The 23,592-nt window shown below is 50.9% G+C and overlaps 1 protein-coding gene across 7 annotated transcripts in view; it reads right to left on the bottom strand.

The window, feature by feature from the left end:
- ANKS1A (ankyrin repeat and sterile alpha motif domain containing 1A) overlaps positions 1 to 23,592 on the bottom strand; it is a 188,024-nt gene that overhangs the window by 131,526 nt on the left and 32,906 nt on the right. The window contains exon 1 of one of the 7 annotated variants that reach the window (XM_066232573.1): positions 17,560 to 17,630. The exons of the other annotated variants lie outside the window; for them this stretch is intronic. The gene's annotated coding sequence lies outside the window, so the exon portion shown is untranslated. Of the gene's footprint in view, positions 1 to 17,559; positions 17,631 to 23,592 lie in introns of those variants that run through there. 7 annotated transcript variants of the gene reach the window in all.

Genomic DNA, 23,592 nt, shown 5'->3' with positions numbered 1-23,592 from the left:
AATCCTATCAAAATTCCAATGGTATTCTTCACAGAAATAGAACCACCCTGAAATTTGTATGAACCACAAAAAACAAACAAATAAAAAACATACAACCCTCCAAATAGCCAAAACAATCTGGAGAAAGAAGAACAAAACTGAAAGCATCTCCCTTCATGACTTCAAACTAAATTACAGAACTGTAGTAATCAAATATTATAGTATGCCAAATAGTATGGTACCGGCATAAAAACAGACACATAGATCAACAGAACAGAACAGAGAGCCCTGAAAGGAACCCACACATATATAGTCAACTAATGTACAACAAAGGAGCCAAGAATATATAATAGGAAAGGACAGACTCATCAACATATGGTGGTGGGAGAAACTGAGCCGCTCTCTCACCCCACACAAATCAACGAACTTACAATGGATGAAAGGCTTGAACAGGCAGGGAGATCCTTGACATCGGTCTTGGCGATGATGTTTTCAGATCTGGCACCAAAAGTAAAAGCAACAAAAGCAAAAACAAACAAGTGGGACAACGTCACACTATATGTATACTCCAAAATATGGAAAGAAAAAAAAATCCACATCAGGATAAAAAAGAGGTACGAGCCCACCAGGGTGACACAATTTCAGCACAAGTTACGGTACGTTCCATCCCTGCCTGCAGGCTCAGTTCCCAGTCCAAGAGAAGTGGGCGCAATGACACAAAATCAAAATAGTAGACATAAAGGCCACCGTAGCGATCACCCACCCATTCACACTCTTTGGGAGCATAAAACCTAAAACCTAAATGTTCAAACTCCTGTCCTAGCTCAAGGAAGCCAATGGACCACATCTCTTTTAAGCGACTAACCTCACAACCAGACCACAAACCCAAGAGAGAATTCGAGCTCTAGCCACTTGTGACGACTGCTAACGCAGCTCCTCAGTGACTGTGTCATGCTCTGTGCTAAGCCACCAGTTTTTCTAGAGAGCTGGCAAAGGAGAGAGAAATGTCCCTTGAAATCTAGTTCCTCAAAAGAAATGAGCAACGGGTCAAGGTGAGTCTGGCTCAAAACACCCCAAAGTATTTCAACGGGAGGAGGGTATGGCCCTCAAAGGACGATGAGATGAAACATAATGAACTCCAAAGACCGAAGGCAGCATGGAGCTGAACACCTCTCGGGATGCAAATTCCTCAAGGTTACAACTGGAATAGCTTTATTCAGACTCTCATACTCTGTCAGCTAATATTACTAACCTCTAATAACGTGTCAGTTCTAACAAACTCAACAACCACAGCCAGAGCAGCCCTGGAAGGCGGTGTGGGACCTCAGTTCAGCTTCCTGACTCGGGGGGGGGGGGGGGCAGTGCCACTCCCTGCACAAGTGAGGCCACGTCCCTCTCTGGGTTCCCAGCCCAGGTCACAGGCACACGCTCCACTGTCTCGTGACAGCTCTGAAACGTCTTTAAAAAATGGGCATCTGTCCATTTTAAGGACAGGAGTATTGAACATCAGAGAACCTGATGTACCCATTAACAGACCAAAGAAGAAAAACTGAATGTATGTTCCTTTCATTAGGTAGAAAATATTTGACAATTCAGCCTGACCAGGTGGTGGCGCAGTGGATAGAGCGTCGGACTGGGATGCGGAAGGACCCAGGTTCGAGACCCCGAGGTCGCCAGCTTGAGCACGGGCTCATCTGGTTTGAGCAAAGAGCTCACCAGCTTAGACCCAAGGTGGCTGGCTCCAGCAGGGGGTTACTCGGTCTGCTGAAGGCCCGCGGTCAAGGCACATGTGAGAAAGCAATCAATGAACAACTAAGAAGTCGCAACGCGCAACGAGAAACTGATGATTGATGCTTCTCATTTCTCTCCGTTCCTGTCTGTCTGTCCCTGTCTATCTCTGCCTCTGTAAAAAAAAAAAAAAAAAAAAAAATTGACAATTCAACTACCCATGAGTAAAATACACTCCTTCAATAAACTGTCAATAATATGTTAAGTGAAAAAAATAACAAGTTGCAGATTATATTATCATTATCGAAATAAAAATTAATTTGTTGCGTGCGGAGGACCAGGGTTCGATTCCCGGCCAGGGCACATAGGAGAAGCGCCCATTTGCTTCTCCACCCCTCCGCCGCACCTTCCTCTCTGTCTCTCTCTTCCCCTCCCGCAGCCAAGGCTCCATTGGAGCAAAGATGGCCCAGGCGCTGGGGATGGCTCTGTGGCCTCTGCCTCAGGCGCTAGAGTGGCTCTGGTCGCAACATGGCAACGCCCAGGATGGGCAGATTATCGCCCCCTGGTGGGCAGAGCGTCGCCCCTGGTGGGCGTGCCGGGTGGATCCCGGTTGGGCGCATGCGGGAGTCTGTCTGACTGTCTCTCCCTGTTTCCAGCTTCAGAAAAATGCAAAAAAATAAAAATAAAAAAAATAATAATTTGTTAAGTATGGAAAAGAAATATAAAAAATACTCAGAATTGCTGGGGGGATTGAAGGCAGGAAGAGACACTACACATTTTCGAATCGTTTGACTTTTTCCATTGTCAGAATGCATTATTTTAGTAATTTTTAAATAGTGTTTCTGTTTTAGAAAAGTTAAGAGTCAACAGTACTCCTGCGCATTTCATTTTATATCAAACATACAGAAACGACTGTCCTGCTAAGAATCATCATCAGAAAGTCCTCAGTTACACTGACTGACACACATGGAGTCGGCTCATTCCCATTTCTCCTCCCAAGTCTAATCTCCGTCACGTGTGTCACATGCAGACTCCGGAGGTGCCCCAAGGTGAAGGTCACACCAAGTACACTGTCCTGGACACTGCACGCTGATTACATTCCTTCTTCAAGGGAGACAGTATGAAACAGCACATTCCAGGCGCCCTGGCTCCGTCCTCGGGTCAGTGAACTGCATCCGGCAGCTCACAGCGCTCGGCGAGATAGGGAGTGCGGAATTAATCTTTTCATTATCTTCCAAGTTTACGGCCGGTTGTTTTCCAGAGCTCATTATGTGGAATCTCCACTCTCAGAGACACAAAGTACTCATCGGACAACGCAAAAGACACTGTGTTCTCAAGTTCACATGGTCCTTATCTTGTGACGACTTTTGGCTCAAAAGATGAGGGGACGATGCCCGAGAAGTTGGGGACGATGCCCGAGGAATTGGGCCTGAAAATGAGAGCCCGTGTGGCCGTGAAACTGGGCCAGCGAGGGGGCTGTGCCGAGCCCCTGCCTGCAGGGCTGGGAAGCCGCCACCCTCGCCTGCAGGGCTGGGAAGCAGCCACCAGCCAGTATCTCAGATGAGCAAATTGTGACAAGGCCCCAGGAACATGCAATGCTCCCGACTCCTCAAGCTTTCTGTGGCTGACTTTCCCACCGCCGTCTACGTTGCTCATGTTTTCTTGAACGCAGAGCAGGGGAAACCATTGAGTACCAGGTGAATAAAGTAAAAGTACTCATCATCCTTAACATGCTCCCAAATGCTTATTTCTAACTCCTTGAAAGGAAATGAAGCGTCACTAGACTACTCCTCAGACTGTTGCTAAGACAGACTGGAGCTGGTCATGAGAGAAACGGTGACGAGATGCATCCTGCAACCCAGAGGTCCGCTAGGTCAGCAAGATCCGCAAGCAGACCCCACAGGCCAGATGGAACCCAGGATCAAATGAAGTGCGTCTGCTGGGCACACGTGAAACCCTTCCAGGAAATGGGCGGGAGGGGTTCCCTCCCCTGCGCGCAGGAGGCCTGCCTTCCGACTGCCCAGCCAGTGACAGCACGCCCAGCAGTACAGTGTCTGCCCTGAGGGGAAGGGCTCCTGTGACAGCCGGTCTGCTCCAGGGGTCCAAGTTCGGGGGCCCATCTGGCTACAGTCAAGGCCACAAACTGTCACTCACCATTATTCGTAATAAAAGCGATATTTCTATCTCCATCTGTGTGACTCTATGCATATTCTTTAAGTGGCTCTGTTGGTCAAATAAGTTTGTAAACATGATATATATGTTTGCTCACTTGTGACTTATAATGGGTGTGGGGGACAGGCTATAAGCAGGCCAGGTCGTTGTAGCCTAAGGTTTGGTTTTGGGACTAAGCTTTTCCCCACACCCTTGACTGATTGTATGATCTGGGTGGTGCACTCTCATGAGAAATCCAATTATGCCTTGGATAAGTGACTTTGTATCAGAGACTTCCTTGTTTGTATATTGGATTAAGGGATTTTGGTTTTCTACACTATAAAGTGGGACAGACCAGGAGCTTGGACACACAGTTCCTGCTATCACAATTGCAGGGGCTTCCCTGATCCCTGGCCCTTCATGGGAAGAGCTGGTTTTCTGCTTTTCCCTTGTCTTCTTTTGTGGTTTGCCTGTCTTGGTGAGACACCAATAAATAGGATGGCCCCCCATCCTCTGACTCCGCCATTTCTTTATCGTCTGCCCGAATCCTATGGGAACCTGCATGTGAATGGCCACGATGGCGGCTCCTGGCCTTACAGGCTTACCCTTATACCTCATTAAAGACGCCTCCAGAAGAACCTGAGATCAGTCCTCTAAGCCCTCATACAACTGACCATCAGAGGTTTTTTTATTTTTTGCCTGACCCGGTGGTGGCACTGTGGATAAAGATTGGACAGAGCGTGGATGTGGGGGAGAAAACTCAAGGTTGCCGGCTTGAGCACAGGGTCGCTGGCCTGAGCGTGGGAGCATTCACATGACCCCATGGTCGCTGGCTTGAGCAAGGTGTCACTAGCTCAGCTGGAGGCCCCCGGTCAAGGCACGTATAAGAAAGCAATCAATGAACAACTACGAGCTGATGCTTCTTTTCTCTCTTCCTTCCTGTCTGTCTCACTTTAAAAAAACAACTTTTTTTTTTAAAGATGTTTTTATTGATTGATTTTAGACAGAGGAAGGCAGCAGGGAAGGAGCAGGAAGCATCGGTTCATAGTAGTTGCTTCATGTACGTACGTGCCTTGACCGGGCAAGCCTGGGGCTTTGAACCAGTGACCTCAGCATTCCGCGTCAACGCTCCACCCACTGTGCTGCCCCAGGCCAGGCTCAAATGTTTTAGAACAAAAATTCATAATGCTCAAGACAACCACTTGATACTCTTGATTATTCAAAGACACTTGTTTGTCAGGCTTTTCCAAAGTTAGAGAGGGGAAATAAAAAACAATTGTGGGAACCATTGGGGTACCCCAGAAGTCAGAAAACTAAGTAAAAAATAAAAATTTAGTTGTGACAGAAATCCGTTTGAGGGGTGGGACAGAAGACTGCGTATGTGATGTGCACAGCACAGACCGTGCCGGGAGGGGCTGTCACAGACATTTGTATGCCACGGGGCAGATGTCTCCAGACCGGAGGAACAGGACGGTTTGTCCCCAGCAGGGCAGTGACGTTGTTATTTGGGCACCCATAACAGAAAGCAGCCGCACCCATTCCTCCCCAGGGAGGGCAGCCAGCTCTCTGTGGGAAGATCCCGGAGACCACCCCTGCCCTCAACTCTGAAACTGCCAAAAATGATTGATTTTTTTTTAGAGCCAACCGAATAGGCCTGAAAGGTTTGTTCCCAATCTTGATGCCTGAAATTCTTTTAAGAAAAAGAAGCCTTTTAAGCTGCAATTATTTTTTTTAAAAGCTTCAAATGCGCTTTAAAATGGCTGAGAAGTAATGCCTTTACTACAACACTTTACGAACAGATGACATCAGAGCCTCGCCTACAGGAAGGGGAGGGGAGGGGAGGGATGGGGGAGTCAACAGGTGCCCCGATGGCAGAGAGGTCCCTGCAGAGGGAGGTGCAGGCTGCATCAGAGAGAAGGCTGTAAAACCACCATTTACGACGACGCTGTCCTAGAAAACTCAACGACAAAGCAAAGCCGACAGTTCGGGCCCCAGACCCTCGCCTGAATAACAACGTCCCCCACTGTCGACCCCACCAAGACTGCTGTCAGGTCAATTTTCCTGAAGCCCAACTCTTATCATCATCAGCTCACCCCAAATCCTTCCGTGGGACCCACTTCCTTCAAAATGAGGTCCAAATGGGGGAAGGGTGGCTGACCCCGTGGGACCCGGACGCAACATACTTTTCCCAATGTTGTTTCCTTCTGTACGACTTTGTACCCTCACAGAACCAGCAGCATTCGCTTTTCTCCAAACAGGCACAGCCTCTTCCACTGGGATGCTTTTCCCACAAGCCTCTCTCCCCACACCCACGCCCGCCCACCCGAGAACCAGGCCTACCACGTGCTGGGCACCGTGCCAGGCTCCCCTAAATTGTAGTTTTTTGTTTTTTGGGGGTTTTTTAGGGTTTTTTTTTTTTTTTCTGAAGCTGGAAACAGGGAGAGACAGTCAGACAGACTCCCGCATGCGCCCGACCGGGATCCACCTGGCACGCCCACCAGAGGGCGATGCTCTGCCCACCAGGGGGCGATGCTCTGCCCCTCCGGGGGGTCGCTCTGCCGTGACCAGAGCCACTCTAGCGCCTGGGGCAGAGGCCAAGGAGCCATTCCCAGCACCCGGTCCATCTTTACTCCAATGGAGCCTTGGCTGCGGGAGGGGAAGAGAGAGACAGAGAGGAAGGAGAGGGGAAGGGGTGGAGAAGCAGATGGGCACTTCTCCTGTGTGCCCTGGCCGGGAATCGAACCCGGGACTTCTGCACGCCAGGCCGACGCTCTACCACTGAGCCAACCAGCCAGGGCTAAATTGTAGTTTAATCCTCAGAACCACCCTATGAGGTAGGTACTTATTATCCCTACATACCAGGTGAGGAAACCGAGTCATAGAGAAATAAGATAACCGTCCTGGGGTCCTACAATAATAGGACTCTGACTCCAGAGCCCAGAGCCCAGAGCCCCGACCGTGGTCCTGTCGGTACGACACAGCCAAAGACTCGCGAACTCTCGCTGTCTTGACCTGTGCACACTGTGACTGACAGGGTAGAGTGGTGTGACATGGATGTGTCATTCACAGCCATGTATCCGTGTGTGTGAATGTGATGTGTAATATGTGTCTCACCCCTGAGACTCAGGCCCAGCCGTGTGCGACCCAGCACAACACCCTGCACGGAGGAAGCACTGGATACGACGCTGGTGCGCACACAGGCTCCATGTGAGGACGAGGCTTTGTTTCACAAACCAGAGTCACTTCTTATAAAAGCTTGGCTCCCAAGTAACTTACTAATCTAGGTGTTAAGAGGGGTTTATTTCAGATTAATGGACAGCAATGAAGACATTAGTCCTGTACACAGTGGGGACGGAGTGAATGAATGCTGAGGCACCTGTCCTCAGGAGCCACACCCCTGTGACAGGAATCAGAGGCTCCTTGGAGGCACTGGACATGGAGGGCAGGTATGAAATCACGGCAGCGCTTCGGCCCGCCAAGGAAGAAGACACAGCCCAGGCACCGGGCCGCCCGGCAAAGCGCCCGGCAGCTGGGTGAATGACCAGCTGGAGAGGGGTCTGAACTGCTCTCCACGGCCTGGGAAGAACACAGAAAACTGAGTGTCACGGCGATGACCTCCATCAGCAGGGGGAGACCCTCGCCAGTCGCCCACCGCCGGCCACTGACCTGGGTTCCCGTCGGCTACAGAGGCGCTCCTGGGCGGCACCCCTCAGCCGCAAGGGAGGGCCCAGTGAGTGACCCCAACTCCACTGTCAACACCCCAACAGCAGCAGGGGCCACCCCACTCCTGCGGCCACCCTGGCCAGAATCCGGTCGCTGGGTGTGAGGGCTCGCCGCCTGATGAGCACCTCTGCGGCACGCCGCAGGCCAGGGGCGGGGAGCCCTGTGAGTGGACTGCTGAGGCTCTCCTACCGGGAACAGGGGACACGCTCACCTCACCACCAGTTCCAGAGCTGGGGGTGTCAACAAGCCACGTGCACCTTTTTCTCTCACAAGGTTCTCCTTCCCACAGCTGGTGGCCAGGGACATTCGGGGAACATCAACGACGCTTTGAATGTTCAGAGGCTGATGAGCGTTTTTACCCAGTGGAGCTTTTAATAACAAATATGACTTTAAAATGTTTATGCCTTTAGGATTTGGTTTCAAAAAAGAAAAAGAAGGAGATAACTAAAGTAACTGGCAAGAGGAGCCTACATATTTTAAACAGTTTCGTTTCTCCTGTTGAAGCGCAAATGCCCAAGTCCAACAGGGGCAGCAAGGACTGGCGTGAGAGGTCATCACAGCAGTATTTTTTCTCTTTCTTTCTGAAGTGAGAAACGGGGAGGCAGTCAGACTCCGCATGTGCCTGACCAGGATCCATCCAGCATGCCCACCAGCGGGCGATGCTCTGCCCATCTGGGGCACTGCTCTGTTGCAACCAGAGCCATTCTAGTGCCTGAGGTGGAGGCCAGGGAGCTGTCCTCAGCGCCCGGGCCATCTTTGCTCCCATGGAGCCTTGGCTGCGGGAGGGGAAGAGAGAGACAGAGAGGAAGGAGAGGGGGAGGGGTGGAGAAGCAGATGGGTGCCTATCCTGTGTGCCCTGGCCGGGAATCGAACCCGGGACTTCCACATGCTGGACCAACGCTCTATCACTGAGCCAACCAGCCAGGGCCTCATCTCAGAAATTTTTAATGCAAACTAACGCCAGAGTGGTCCCACTCCTGACTCGGAAGATGAGGCACTTAAAGAATGCAAGGCAGCTGGTCCCCGCGTGGGGCTCAGGGAATTGGTAAAACCGAGTCAGTGCTCCTAAGCACGGCCAAAGGACAGAACGCAAACAGGATCTTCTTGTACCGGAGTGAATGAGAAAGGCCTCATGTGGCCACTGCCCTACAAAGGGAAATAAAAACAGATGAAGGAAGAAACCTGAGCAGCCTGGTATTTGAATTAACTAGAAAAAGCGACCCACAGCGTCTTATAAAATAAAACGGAAAGGTGGAAGGGATAGGCTGGAAGGGGGGCAGGGAAAGAGAGGGGAATAAGACAAGATTGTTTTAGCTGACATGTAGACACTGTTTTTTCATTAACTGCCTTAGCCAAAAGAAACAGGTTTCACATGTGTAAGAGCAAGGGAGGCTCGGTTCTGAGCCAACTTGTCGTGAAGCCCAGTTTCCAACACTTACTAAGAGGAGAAGTTGCAGGATTTTTTTGTCCCTTGTCTGGGCGTCCAGGGGAGAGGGCATGCAGGCAGGACCCTGAGCTATCTGCAAATGCAAACGAGAAAATGGACAATAACTAGGCAGGGACCTTGAGTAAGGCCACAATAACTTAAAGCTAACCAAGCTCTAGGCTAGCTCCAAAGACTTCTGTGAATAAAAATACCAATGTACTCAGTGTTGTAAGTACCCCAGGTCTGAAATGAGCCTTCTTTCCTCATCAGCTCCCTGAAAAATGCTTCAATCTTAAGGAGAGGACACGAAAAAAAGAACAAAGCTTTCAATTCTCCAATGTACACAGTTGCATGGTTGGCTCTTCCATCCTTCTCCCCGTCTCCAAGTTAGTCCTCCGAATATCACAGCATGCTTGTTCTAAGGAGACAGATTCTGGAACAACTGCCATGAATTACCAGCTACTGACTGCCATATTCAAAAGAATCCACATTAAACATTAAAATAATGTTTGGCCCTGGCCGGACTGCTCAGTGGCAGAGTGTCAGCCCGGTGCGAGGAAGTCCCAGCGTCTGGAAGTCGGGGCACACAGGAGAAGCACCCAGCTGCTCCTCCATTCCTCCCCCTCTCACTTCTCTATCTATCTATCTATCTTCTCCTCCCCTCCCACAGCCAAGGCTCGACTGGAGTGAGTTGGCCCAGGCACTGAGGATGGCTCCCTGGCCTTCACCTCAAGCGCTAAAAAATGGCTCAGGTTGCAACAGAGCATCGCCCCCTAGTGGGCATGTCAGGTGGATCCCACTTGGGTGTGTGCCTGGTCTGTCTCTGCCTCCCCTTCTCTCACTAAAATAAAATTAAAAAAAAAAAAGAATGTCTCACTGTGTTACTCTCCATCTAATTCATGAGTACTTTTAAAAGGCACTAGCCCTGGATGCTCTTTTGGAAGATGTCAGTCAAAGCCCCGAAAGGGTAGGGAGAAACACTGGTGTGCTATCAAACGAAGTCCAGTGTTTGAAGTGAGAGCAGTGGCTTCTAAAGCACTTGCCATTGTTTTGTTCACACAGAAATCCAAAGAGCCTTTTCCCGGTCACTCTATGAATGACCCCTCTGCCACCCTGCATTTAAAATCTTTTTAAGCTTCCATTTCCAATAGCTGACTTCAAAAAAAAACCCCACCTTTAGCCAGAAGTAATAATGGAATGAGTAGTGACATAAATTTAAATTCCACATTGCCAAACAAAACTTTCACAAAGGAACCGTCCTTTTTATTTTTTTTTAATTCAATGATAAAAAGGCAAATGATCCAATTCAACTGTGGCCAAAGGATTTGAAAAGATATCTCTCCAAAGATATACAAATGGCTTATAAGCAAATGAAGCTGTTCTATGCCATCAGCCATGAGGGAAAAGCAAATAAAAAATCACTTTATATCCACTAGGATGGCTAAAATAAAATGGACAGTGACAAATGTTGACAAGGATGTGGGAAAGTTCGTCCCTTTGATACGAAGATACAACTTGCTTCTGAAAATCCTCCAAGTAGGAAGACAGGAAGGTCCAAGACTGAAGAGAGCCCGTGTCGGAGCTAAGCACAAAACAACGGGCCCCTTTTCTCATCACCTCGGGAGGGGACCTGGCTACCTTGCGGATGGAACTGCACACAGGACAGCCATTCTAGAAAACAACTAAGCACATCCTCAAGAAGTTCGACACGGAGCTGTCATATAAGTCAGCAAGTCACTCCGAGAAATGAAGACATTGTCTACAGGAACTTGTCTATGAATGTTCCAAGTAGCAACATTCATAATAGCCAAAACATAAGAACAATCCAAATTTCTATCAACTGCTGAATAGATGGATGAAATGTGGCATACCCACACAATAAATAGTAGATTATTTGGCAATAAAAAAATGAAGTACTGATACTTGCTACAGTACAGATGGACCCTGAAAAGGTCATGCTAAATAAAAGAATCCACTCACAAAGGCCACGTGTGGCATGACTCCATTGTGTGAACAGAACAGGCAGACCCGGAGAGACAGAGGAGATTAGTGGGGGGGGGGGGGGGACGAGAACTGAGTTCTGATGCGTACAGGGTTTCTTTTTGAGGTGACGGAACTGTTCTCAAGTTAAATTGTGGCAATGTTTGCACAACTCTGTGGCTATACTACACACTATTAAACTGAACACTCTAGGTGCATTTTATGGTAGGTGATATATATCTCAGAAAAGCTTATATATCTCAGAAAAACCACATTATGCGACGGGTAGTTATGAGCGGATTAAAGACAAGAACAGCATACACGCCCGCAGGGCGCGTGAATCAGGGCCGGCCTTGCCTCTTCTGCGAGCTGAGGGCTGGGGCCCGGGCGCTCAGGAGCACATCCAACGCTGTCACCTCACACGTCTGACACTGCTGTCAAAGGGGGGGAGAAACGGTGGTCCAGGGCGAAGGTGAGGCCATCACCCAGTCATGGCCCAGTCTCATGCCAGACCTTCCCTCTGCAGCTTCAAACTGGTCAGAACCGCCCCCAAGGCCTTCCGCTGGAGGCCTCAGTCGCTAACCAGTGGCCCCACCTCTTCCCCAGGGGCTATCAGTTGTACAAAGGCGCCCCCCGCCCCTTGTATCTGCAATCTATGTTCATGACACTGAACACGGACGTGGCTGGTCACACACTTATTAATCTGCTCCTATTTTGTGGTTCCTACTCATCTGACTTTTCTGCCTTTAGCTCTCTGGAAGTGTCTGTGACAGAAAGGGATGTTATTTCCTGAGGATGTCCCCATGTCTGCAGGTGGGTTCCCCGAACAGAGGAAGCAGGGCTCAGCCGATGGCCGCGCTCCATGCCCCAGACCGGCTGGAAGAGAAGGTTTAGCAGTTTCCTCCTCTATTTTGAGTCACTTGGGATTTATATAGAAAACAAGATTTAAATGCCTTTTTAGACTTGGTGGCTTCATGAAATAATGCCATTTTAGGAAGTATAAAAAGAACTAGAGGGGAGAGGGAGGGGCGAAGATAAAACTCACAGCTAGGAAGACTGGGAAGGTCCAAGGCCACAAACAGCCTTTATCTGTGATAAGCGCAAACCCTGCCCCCGACCAGTGATAAGAAAGAGCAGGCCACTTCTGACAGGCAGCTCACCAAGCAGGAAGGGGATCCGGCTGCATCTGTGGCCTGGATCAAGGGAATGAGGCAAAATGATACTTCTTAGGAGACAGAACATTCCTAAGATTGCAAAATGTGGTTAATTTCCACGAGAGGAAATGGTACAAAGGCGGAGAAACCGGTTTGGTCAGGGACAGGCAGGAGAACGGAAGAAAGTCAAAGGAAGGGAGGGATGAACTGGAGCTGACCACAGGTCACCTCAACCGACCCTGACACGGCTCTGTGGGGTAAATGTCAGTACCCCTGGATGTGGAAGGGTGGAACAGCCTGCCCAGGGCACCCGGAGTGGGCGGCAGGGCTGAGTGTGGACTCTTCTGCCGGACCGCACCGCCCGGCCAGTGGGCACACAGCCCCCACGCCATCCCGCACCCAGGCTCGCTCTCTCATTCCTTCCTGTGCTGTGTCTGCATATATTGTGGGCCCTCCAACACTGCCCAGGAGAGGGGCATCTTCCACCGCCCTGCTAGAATCCCTTCTCCAGTAGGTAACGAGAAAAGTGCAAAGATAATACTGAAAATAAAATTCTGCCTGTCCCAATGGATAGGGAGAGTTGAGGATCACTGGGACATGACCACATCTGAGGTGGGCACTAACCACTGGTGGGTATACTAAGAAGACCAAAACCTTTTATTTTGTTAAAAATTAGTCTTCTGGAACCGAAGGTGGGGAGGAGAGCTGGGTAGACAACCATCAATAAAAGATAACTAAAAAGAAAAATCTCATATGAATTTCAGAAGTCAAACAGCAAGGACACAGAGAACAAGTCAAGAACTATATATAGGAGGAAAAAAACAGGCTAAAAATAAGGCCAACTAGACGAGGTGTTTCTTAGGGGTTTCGGCTTCATAATGAAAAACAATTAACCAGCATGATCTTTAATAATCAAGAGAAAAGTGAATATTACAAAAGGATAAAGAAACAAGAACGAAAAACCTTAAGCAAAGAGGCCGATGGCTAACGGCTTCAGCGGCACTGAGGAGACAGACCCGCCCCTGCAGAGGACGGCCGTCCAAGTGGCCGATGGCTAACGGCTTCAGCGGCACTGAGGAGACAGACCCACCCCTGCAGAGGACAGCCGTCCGTCCAAGTGGCAGGGGGCAAGCTGGGTCCCCCGCCCAGCCTGGTCCACGTGGGCGAAGAAAACGGGAGTCGTTCCAAGCAGAGAGCGGCTGCATGGGAAAATCAAACATGGGCAGGGACATTTGTTCACGGGCCCTAATCTTATCACACCCCCAGCATGCAAGGCGCTTTGGCTCAGGAGAGTCAGAAGTACACGAATCTGATCGGAGGCCTGAATGAGAGGCCACTGCCACCGCCACAGACAGACGGAGGGCTGTCCGCTCACGGTGATGAGCAGTCACCCCAGTCCAGGTATTTTAAGCATTGTATTGTGAAGCCTGCGTGGAGATAAGAATTATCTTCATTTTACAGAGGAGATTAAAGAACTGGCCCATCCCCACTGGCCACTAAATTCTCTGGGCACTTGACAAAAACTCGCACTTCTCCATGACAATCTTATCTTCCTACGCAGGCTTCAGAAACCCAGAATCCGTGATCAGGCACCTGGCTCAAGGTCACACGGCTGACAAGTGGGCACCTCCAGTGCTCAAACTAGGTCTTACAGGGCTCGAAGAAGCATCTGCTCCCTCCTAGGGGACCCTGTGACGTTCCTAAAACAATTCCGTCAGTGGAACTAAAAAGTGGAAACAGAAAATGCCACCCTGAAAAGGGTGTCTCCGGCTAACGGAAGGGAGACCGCGAAGTGAACGCTGGCTAGCGTGCCAGCCCCGCCCCAGCGCTAGGCGTGCGACTCTGGGCAAGCTGCTTCCCCACGCCAGGCCTCCGGTCCCTCATCTGGAAAGCCGGGGAGCAGCTGCACCCTCCTCACTAGGGTTTGCTATGAGGATTAAACGAGGTCAGAGGGATCAGCAGCACAGAGTCTGACACAAACATAAAACAGCAAACACGGGTAAGGTCCTGAGTCCAGCCCACGTGCTGCGCAAATGCCTGTCGGGGACTGTGGGCTGCAGCCCTGGCCTGGGGAGGCCGTGGCACTGCCACTCCCCCTGGACGGAGTGCTCTGGGCCCTGCTTTCCGAGCATCAACATCGGAGCCCTTCCAGGCGATCCCGCGCCGCTCAGGGCTCTAAAGGGCAGCCATCTTCCTCTTCTCTGTGCCTTTCTTTGCTGCCGCAAAGACAATCCCTTCACCGGCGGTGCCGAACGTGGTGGCGGACAGCTTCGCGGAGACTTGAAATAGCAGGAGCATGTGGCCCACAGACGGAGAGACCAGCTTCCATCAAGGTCCAGAGGGCGTCAAATGGAAAACGGGGCTGAAGCCCAGACACCCTGTGATGCTCTGATGAGCCCGTGGCTCAGGAAGGCCGAGGGCACCAAGAATACGCTGAACAGCAGCCACAAAAAAGCAAATGCCCAGTCTGCATGAAGCAGCTCAGGTGGGGCTGGACGGTCTGGGCATGACCGGGGGAAGTGCCAGCCTTGCCTGCCGCTCCTGCATTCAGACTGCAGCCCACGGAAGCCGCCTCGGTTTGGGGGATGGGCTGCTCTTGGTGGTGAGGAGTAATGACGTTCACGATGACCACGGAACCTTCCCTAACCTGCCCCCCTCGCTCCCTCTTCTCCCCGGCCTTTTTTGCACGGCCATTATGACATGGATTGGAGACTCGGGTCACCTTGCACCTGTCTCCCCAGGTGGTATTTGGGCTTCAGCCTTGTTTCCACCTGCACCCCGATGGAAGTCGGGGATCTTGTCTTCCCTTCCCTGTGTTCACGGACCGCATGCCCTGCTGCTTCAAATCCCTGTGTCTCCCATCAGTCGTCATCAAATCCTGTATGTCAGGAGACTATTTCAAAACACTCTGACACCTGCCCTTTATTCCCACAGCTAGCACCGAGTCCGGACCCAAAAGGGAACAACTTCCTGGCTGGCCTTTGGACTCCGGTCACTCTCCTCACTTCAACCCACCCTGTAAGTCCACAGCTGACTCATCTGCTTTACCGCCCAGATCCTTCTGTCACTGCGCAGTTCGGACACCCCCAGCGCCCTCCTTAGATCAGTGTTAGAACTTACTCTCTTCCACCTCCCAAGCCCCAGATCACACACCCAGTCAATTCCCCATGGCCCTCCCCAGTTTCCTCACAGTTTCTGAACACAGCTCCCTCCTACTTCCTCATCCACAGGCACACTGCTCCCCTAGCAACTGTTCTCTGCCTGACTCAAGCTTCAGCCCATTCCAAACCCCATCAAGAAAGCTGTCCTGGGCTGGCTGGTTGGCTCAGTGGTAGAGCGGCAGCCTGGCATGTGGAAGTCCTGGTTTCAATTCCCGATCAGGGCACACAGGAGAAGCGCCCATCTGCTTCTCCACCCCTCTCCCTCTCGCTTCTCTCTCTCTCTCTTCCCCTCCTGCAGCCATGGCTTGATTGGAACAAGATGGCCCCAGGCACTGAGGATGGCTCCATGACCTCTTCCCCAGGTGCTAAGAAGAGCTTGGTTGCTGAGCAACAGAGTAACGCCCCAGATGGGCAGAGCATCGCCCCCTAGTGGGCTTGTGGGGTGGATCCCAGGTCAGGACGTACGCAGGAGTCTGTCTCTCTGCCTCCCCTCCTCTCACTGAATTTTTTTAAAAAGCTCTCCTGACCACATCTCCCTCCACACACCTCCTCCTCCTCCTCTGGTCCTCACTGCACCACATCGTTTTATGTGATGACAAAAGTATGGGGAAGGCACCACTCCACATTTTCTACGTTCATCTGATCTTTACAACAACCTGACTCAATTATCCTCATTTTAGAAACGGACAAACAGAGGCACAGACAGGCTAACTGGCCCAGGGTCCTCAGCAGGAAGTCCGGGGCCAGGGTTCAGCCGGGTGCCAGAGCCCACTCTCCCACCCTGGCAGAGTAATTGCAGACTGCTTCCGCCACACCATGGGGATGAGCGACTCAATGGCGGGACCCCGCCCACTCGCCTCACGGCCCATCCCCAACGCTGACACTGACGAGAAGACAAGGCCAAGCCCCCAGGCCAGAACTGGGTTCTGGTGCCTAGCAGCGACCCAGAGCCGAGCATCTCTCCTCCCGGGGGGGCCGAGGGCAAGGAGCGCTGAGTGAGCGCCCCCCTTAGGTCACACCAGATCAGTGCGAGTGCCGCCTAAAATCCACCGCAGGCACCGGGACAGGACACCTGGTCTCCGTCTGAACACCTGGCATCTCCAAGTCCGCAACTTTGGGTCTGGAGTTCTACGGTGAGAAAGACTTCTTGTAAGGAGTTCAAATGCACTGCATGACACAGATTAGAAGGGGTCACAAAACAATCCAGAAGGTTCCATGCTGGACACTCTGAATCAAGTGATAATGTCTCCTTAGAGAAAGGATCTTGGGCTTCAAAAATGGTCCCCACCGCCACTCAGTAAGTCCAGGGACAGAGATCGCTGACCTCGGGGACTGTCAGCCCCAGGAACGGCTCTCAGGGGCTGAAAACACCATGCTTTCCCAGAACTCTAGAAGCTTCTGAATGATTTTCTTTCTCCTTTGGACACATCCAGTCGAAGGCACAGAGGGTCAAGGGACTCCACGCGTGTGGCTGATACAGGCTTCCCAACGACCAAAAGTAAGTGTCCTACGCCACCACCGCCCAGAGATGAGGAGTTTGCCCAGAGAGCCCGAGACTCCAGAATGACCTGCCGCCCCCCCAGGTGAATGGCCCTCACCTGCGTCCTCCTCAGGACAGCACCCCAGCGCCTGCAACAGCAACACCTCTTTGCCGCGATCTGTGGTCATCAGGAAACAGAACTATCTCCGAGGGAGAACCACAGAGACAAGTGCAGTCGCAGGCCTCCTTCACGTGGCGGCGGCCCGTTAATACACGCAGCAGAAGCTGCGCCTTTTCCAGCCTCCTCCCGTGTAACTCCCTTCTCCTAACCCACCCGTGACCGAAATCCCTCAGGACCCTCCTCCCAGCAGGGTCTCTAGGTTCTGGGTGGTGGGAGGCTGTCCCTCGCCCTGGGTGCATCCCTGGTCCATACCCACCAGGCCAGGGCACCGCCTCCCGCCCCCCGCCCCGAGCTGTGACAACAGACCAGCCAAAGGCAGGGCAGGGAGCCCCCCCCCCCTGTGCCGACCACTGCTCTGAAGAAACGAGAGGAAGCGCAGTGTGGTCTGGGCCCCAGACAGCACCCCCACCCCCCACCCCCCAGAACTCCACGGACAAAGTCACCTTGAATAAGAGTCTCTATTCTTGGCAAGAAGGCTCTCCTTCCATGTCTTGTCATTTAAGTCTCCCTCAAGGTTGCTTGGCTATTTCTCCAGAAAAACCTTAAGTTTCCTACTCAGCACCCCCTGGGCCCCCAGCCCAACCCCCACAGCCTACCCTCCATCCGTTATCTGGTCCCAGCCGGGGCCTAAGCTGACTTCCTCCTCGGGCACCCGAGACCACTGGTCTCCAGGACCTCAGGAAAGCCATTCTGAAAGCAGAAAGTGGGGGGGGGGGGGGATGGGATGTACCAAGGATGGTTTATGAGGCCTGAAACAAGCGGGTTTGTTTTTTCTTTAAATAATCATTTACAGAGAATAGGAAGGAATTCCGGAGTCGGCTAGGGTAGCCAAGGCTTCTGAGAAGAGAGGGGGTGTAAGACCAGGACCAGTCAGACCGGCCCGGTGCCGGCCCGGAGAGTCCCCCGGTGAGGAGACGTGAGGGCACTCGCCAGTGCCGCAGAACACAGGTCACAGCCACTGCCGGGGCCGCCGGAAACACCCGTCCGCAACAACAGAGGCAAGGGCCTACGCACCGTGCTTTCTGCTCCGTAAGACGCACCTGACCACAAGACACACCTAGGGTTTTAAGGAGGAAACAAGAAAAAAAATATTCTGAACCAAATGCTGTGTTAAAATATTTAATAAAATATTGTATTTTTCGCTCCATAAGATGCACAGGCATTTTCCCCTCCACTTTGGGGGGGGGGTCATCTTATGGAGCGAAAAATGTGGTAATTAGGTAGGAAGAATAAAAATGACACCAGAGGCAACTAGGACTCTTCAAAGGTCATGTAATATTAATAAATGTACCGACACACAGATTGCCACGCCTTTGTCTCTCCAGCCATGCTGCCTCCTCCTTCACCTTCTTGATCATTTCAGACAGTTTCTTGAAACGCCAGGAGCTACCCATGTGGAAACCCGAAAGTCCCCGCGCCAATGGCTGTCCAACCACATTCAGAAATAGCAGTGCAGCAGAGAAACATGAGCCCGAACAGATGACCCCCAAAGAGTGTCTCCCTGAGAGAGGGCGAGAGGCTGGGGAACACAGGAAACCACACATGGACAAGCTTTTTGGAGGAGAACGTGTGTTTAAGTCTCCGACAATTTTTATGGGAACTGCAGTGAGGAGAGGGCACGGGTCCCCGGGACCCATAAACGCACAACGGTAACAAGAAGCCCAAAGCCTGTTGGGATGAGAGCCAGCGGAGCGTGTAGCTAAAACACCAAACCCCGGCCAACCTCACAGACCGAGCAGAATGGTTCATATTAAATCCCATAAATACAGCAGAAAACAAAAATATACACAGCAAAAACCCTCCATGCGATGCCAAGTATAAAAAGACCCTGGGAGGCCCTGGGGCCAAGCCAACACTCCCAGTGTGTCCACTGTCCACAGAGCTGGGTTTTGTTTTGTTTTCTTAATACTTTTTTAAAATTGATTTTAGAGAGACAGCGAGAGGAAGGGGGGGGGGAGAGAGAGAGAGAGAGAGAGAGAGAGAGAGAGAAAGAGAGAGAAAGCACTCATTCATTGTTTCACTTAGCTGTGCATTCATTGGTTGCTTTCCGTGTGTGCCCTGAGTAGGGATCAAACCTGCAACCTTGGCGTTGAGGGACGATGCTCTAACCAACTGAGTTAACTGGCCAGGGCCAGAGCTGACTCTTTAAAAAAACGTCTCTACCTGGAACGCTGAGGTCGCCGGTTCGAAACCCTGCACTTACTTGTCTGGTCAAGGCACATATGGGAGTTGATGCTTCCTGCTCCTCCCCCCTTTCTCTCTCTCACTCTCTCTCCTCTCTAAAAAGAATAAATAAATAAATAATTTAGAAGAAGAAAAAATACTCCTCTAGATATCTGAAGTCTCTACCTCTGGCAAAAGGGCTTGGGACTATCAAAAAAAGAAAGCAAGCTGACATCTCTCAAACAGCTTGAGGCTTTCTGAGTATGGAGCTATGGGGCACAGCATGCAGCCCACCTGGAACCCTTTCCTCGGGTCTCAGAAGAAGGCAGGCACCTCTGCTCTTAGATTGTACCTCTCCTCAATAATCTGCTCACTCCGTTCTATCGATGATGTCGTTTGAGAGACTTGGGTCTAAATACAACTCAGGAGCATTCTGAGCTTGGGCAAGTGGCTTAACTCGAAGCCTCTGTCCCCCCATCTGTGAAAGGGGTCGGACTCCTCACCTCCCGGAGCTGCAGTGTGAACGGCACCAGCTACGGCAGGAAACGCGCTTCGCCCAGAACCGGCACACAGCACGCAACACAGGCTGCTGACCTCACCCTAGCGTCTTCGAGCCTCCCTTCCCGTGAGGTTCCTCTGCTGCCTTCAGACATGCTCAGAACAGAGGACCCAACAGAGGAAAAGGGCTCCACCGAGTCCCTCTGCCCCAAAACTCAGACTATTCTGACTCTTCCTGTCCTTGCCAGACTCCAGAAGCCAATATTCTATTCCTGATGGCCTCATAGGAGACTCCCTACCCACCCACTGCACGGTACTCCTGGCAACACCAGCTTGCCCCCACCTTAACAGAACCACATTCTCAGAGCTCACCAACTCGCCCTGGCCCGTGGCTCAGTGGATAACACGTCCCGGCACACTGAGGTCATAGGTTCGATCCCCCGACAGGGCAAGTACGAGAAACAATCAATAAGTGTACAACTAAATGGAACAACGAATTGATACTTCTCTCTCTATCTCTTTTTCCCCCTCCCTCTCTTTCTCTCAAATCAATGGGAAAAAACTCATTTTTAATCAGCAACACACACAATCCCCAAATCCAACTTCAGGTTTCATTTGTCACGAGCTCTGACGCACTCGACATAGTTAATCAAACTCTGCCTTAAGTTCTCTCGTCCTGTGACTTATCCTGGGCCTTCCTAGACCCCGCCTCTGGTTCGTGCCGGTTCCCCCTATGGCGGCTTCCCTGTTCCCCCACACACCACCACCTCCCACCACCGAGGTCCTGGTGGTGGGAGCACTCGGGGCTCGTGACTCTGTACCCCCGCTCTCTGCACCGGTCCGCCCTCAGGCAGGCAGCCCCCCTCCCAGCTGCACCTTGCCCTCCTCCCTTAGGACAAAGCCCAGAGCTACCAGGGAGGACGGCAAGGGAGCTAGGCAGACACAGGCGTGAGTGAGGAGACCATCCTGCGAGGACAGACTTGGTCTCGGCAGATCTGCTGAAACACAAAGCCGGGGGTACTGATCAAAGCCTGGTCTGTGGCCAAAACACAATGTGTCAAAACAGTCGCTTGAACTGGCAGGTTTACCCGACGTCTAAGTTTCCCATGACATCTCCGGCCCTGCCGGGTGTAGCTGCTGATGTGGAACGTGGGCCCCGGAGCCACGCTGAGTCCTGACTCATCCACTAACTAGCTCTCTGATCTTGGACATACTGCTTAGCCTTTGTGCCTCACCTATTCATACGGCTTTGGTGGGGTTTAATGAAAGGCATCTGCACAGTACTCAGAATACAGAAAGTGCACTAGAAATTTCAGCTGCTGTTGTCCTGTTTACTTCTAAGTTCAGTCAGGGTCAAAAAGGCATGTCAATTACAGCATCCCAACACAGACAAGGGGGAATAATCCGCACAGGAAACAGGGCAAGGCCCAGCACTTTGAATGACCTTCATGTAATTACCTGCAGGAGGGTATCAATTTATTCAGAACACCTAGGTATTTTCTTCTGAGTCTCCCCACCAACCTCTAATGCCCCTAACATCTGTTTACCATAAACAGTCCCTGATTCTTCTACCATCCGACAGTTGCTAACAACACTGAGTGTGATTAAATGGAATCCACTTCCAAAAAGAACTTCAAGATTCTGTGGCTCGGTCTGCTGTGAACTCCAAAAAGCAGCTGTTTTGATAAATGAGTCATTACCTACACTGCTTTCTGATCAAAAAGCTCTGAGTTATATAATACTTAAGGCTTTTTGAGAATGTAAGTCATCACACACACAGGTATCTACATTAGAAAAAAATTATAAATAAGAGTTTTAAAAAGATGTTTACCTTTTTTAAGGGCTTAACATCAACAAAGGGGCTCCTTCCTCCGCTATCTCAGAGTTCTTACAGAATTTCAGAACCAGGAGGAACCTTCAATATTTTTGAACTGAGGCTTTTATCAGCAGCTAGGTTTGGGAACTCCTGAGCAGGCCCTGTGCCCTCCGCTTGGGTGAGACTGAACTAGAACCGGAACCAGAACCAGCCACAGGAGGAGGGCATGCCTTCGGTGCCATCCACACTCGCCAGGCCCACTGCCCCGGAAACAGCTCAGCCAGTGGATACTTTTGTTACATGAGAGCATGCTGTTTTTTCCAACTATGTAAACAGAAAATTCAAATGTAATGATGTTACAAAAGGCTGGAACCCTAAGGATCCATAGAGAGAGTAAAAAGAACATATTGTTTTATTCCGAGTCATCTCTCTACCCAGAAGATCAGCTCTAGTCTCAACACATCTTACTTTTACAGCCCATGTATGTTTTGAAGTTTGAAACGCTGTATCAAGGAAAAGGACAAACAGAACCCATTCAGAAGAAAGGTGGAGCCTGCTCTTTGGCAAACAGCATATTCTGATAGAAAGCCTTTGCCCAGACTATCCTTGGAGCATGCTGTGGGAGGCTGCTGTACCAATCAGAGGTCCAGGGGACCTGCAGGGCATGATTAATTCTATTTTTAACTTTCGGACAAACTAAGAAATGAAGCTATAAAAATAGATGTTTCTCCGTTCTCCCCGGCGCTCCGAGCTTGTTGTTTTTGTCCGTAACCCTTATCTGCCAGCGTGCCAGTCTCATTGTTCTGCACTAGTGAAGTATTGCAATTGCACGGCAGAAGACCACCTTCAACCTGGCATCTTCCCAACAGAGAGAGCTGGTCCCTCTAATGATCACTTCTGAAGTTTAACTGTACTGCTCCTCAGAGAGAAGGCCACGAAGCCCTGGGCCGGTAGCTGTGGGCAGGGAGCCAGACAGCTGACAGGTCCTCAGCAAGGCTGTGGGCACAGAAATATGGGATGTGCCACAAGGCCAGAGAGACCCAGGGAGAGAGCCCAACTCGGACTTACGAAGCTGGATGACTCTGAGTGCTTCACACAGTTCTTAAATAGGTCTGTTCGCTCCTGCACGGAGGGGCAGAGGGTTACTCGGCAAGAGTGTATCCAGAGAGCCCACTGTCATGCCGGCACAAGCAAGCTTATAGAAGATCATTTCACCCCCAAACTCTGGTGCGTCTTTAACAACTGCCCTAGGGAGGGAACAGGAAGCATGTGAGCGAGCCTCTTGGCCCCGGATAAGACAGGCAAGCAGACTCATTCATTAAAACATCAAAAATGATTTAGTTAGGATCTCTTCAAAAAAAGGAGGAGGAAGAGGAGGAGGAGGAGAGGAGGAGAAGGACAAGGACAGGAAGACACCTGCCCAAACATCTGAGAACAGGCAGAGAAAGAAAACTATCTACTAGGCAATGTGGATACAACTATAGCCAAGAAAGGGACCTTACCTTACCTTCAAGGGGCTTGCCATCTAAGTGGATAGAAATAAGCAGATGGGGAAATTACAATATAGCATGATAAATGCAACCCCAAGTCACAGAACAGACTCTGGGAGCACATAGGAAAGGCCCTCAAATGCAGAATTGGAAGACCTCCTGGAGGAAGTGACATATAACAGTAGCAGCCAAACTAACACTTAACAGAAGCTACTATATGCTGGGAATATTCTAAGTGTGCTTGTGGATTACCTCCTATAATTCTTGGGACACCACCACAAGACGACCACTATCATTACTGCTGTTTTAAGGACGAAACAGAAAGGTTAAGAAAATTCCCCGAGTCACACATACCACTAGCAAGTGGCAGGGCTGGGATTTGAACCCAAAGAGCCTGACTACAGACTCTACGTGGTTAGCCACCACACCTACTGTCTTTTCTAAGATGAGGCCAGACGCCGTCAAAAACCGGGGCACAGGACGCTCTGTAGGCAAAGAGGCGTGTGTACAAGTGTGGGCACAGGTCAGTGCAGGGCCCGGGTTCACTTGTTAAGTGAAGTAATGCTGAAGCATCTGACACCAAGATCCGTGAACGAGAAAAGAGAAACGGGCCCAACTGCAAAAGCCTCAGTCACATTAAGGACTGTGGACCCGAGAAGGGG

Source organism: Saccopteryx bilineata, chromosome 1 (genome assembly GCF_036850765.1).
Source record: "Saccopteryx bilineata isolate mSacBil1 chromosome 1, mSacBil1_pri_phased_curated, whole genome shotgun sequence".
In the NCBI taxonomy this organism is placed as follows: Eukaryota; Metazoa; Chordata; class Mammalia; order Chiroptera; family Emballonuridae; genus Saccopteryx; species Saccopteryx bilineata.
Note: the sequence above shows the minus strand (reverse complement) of the source record. Positions and strands in the feature narration are given on the sequence as shown.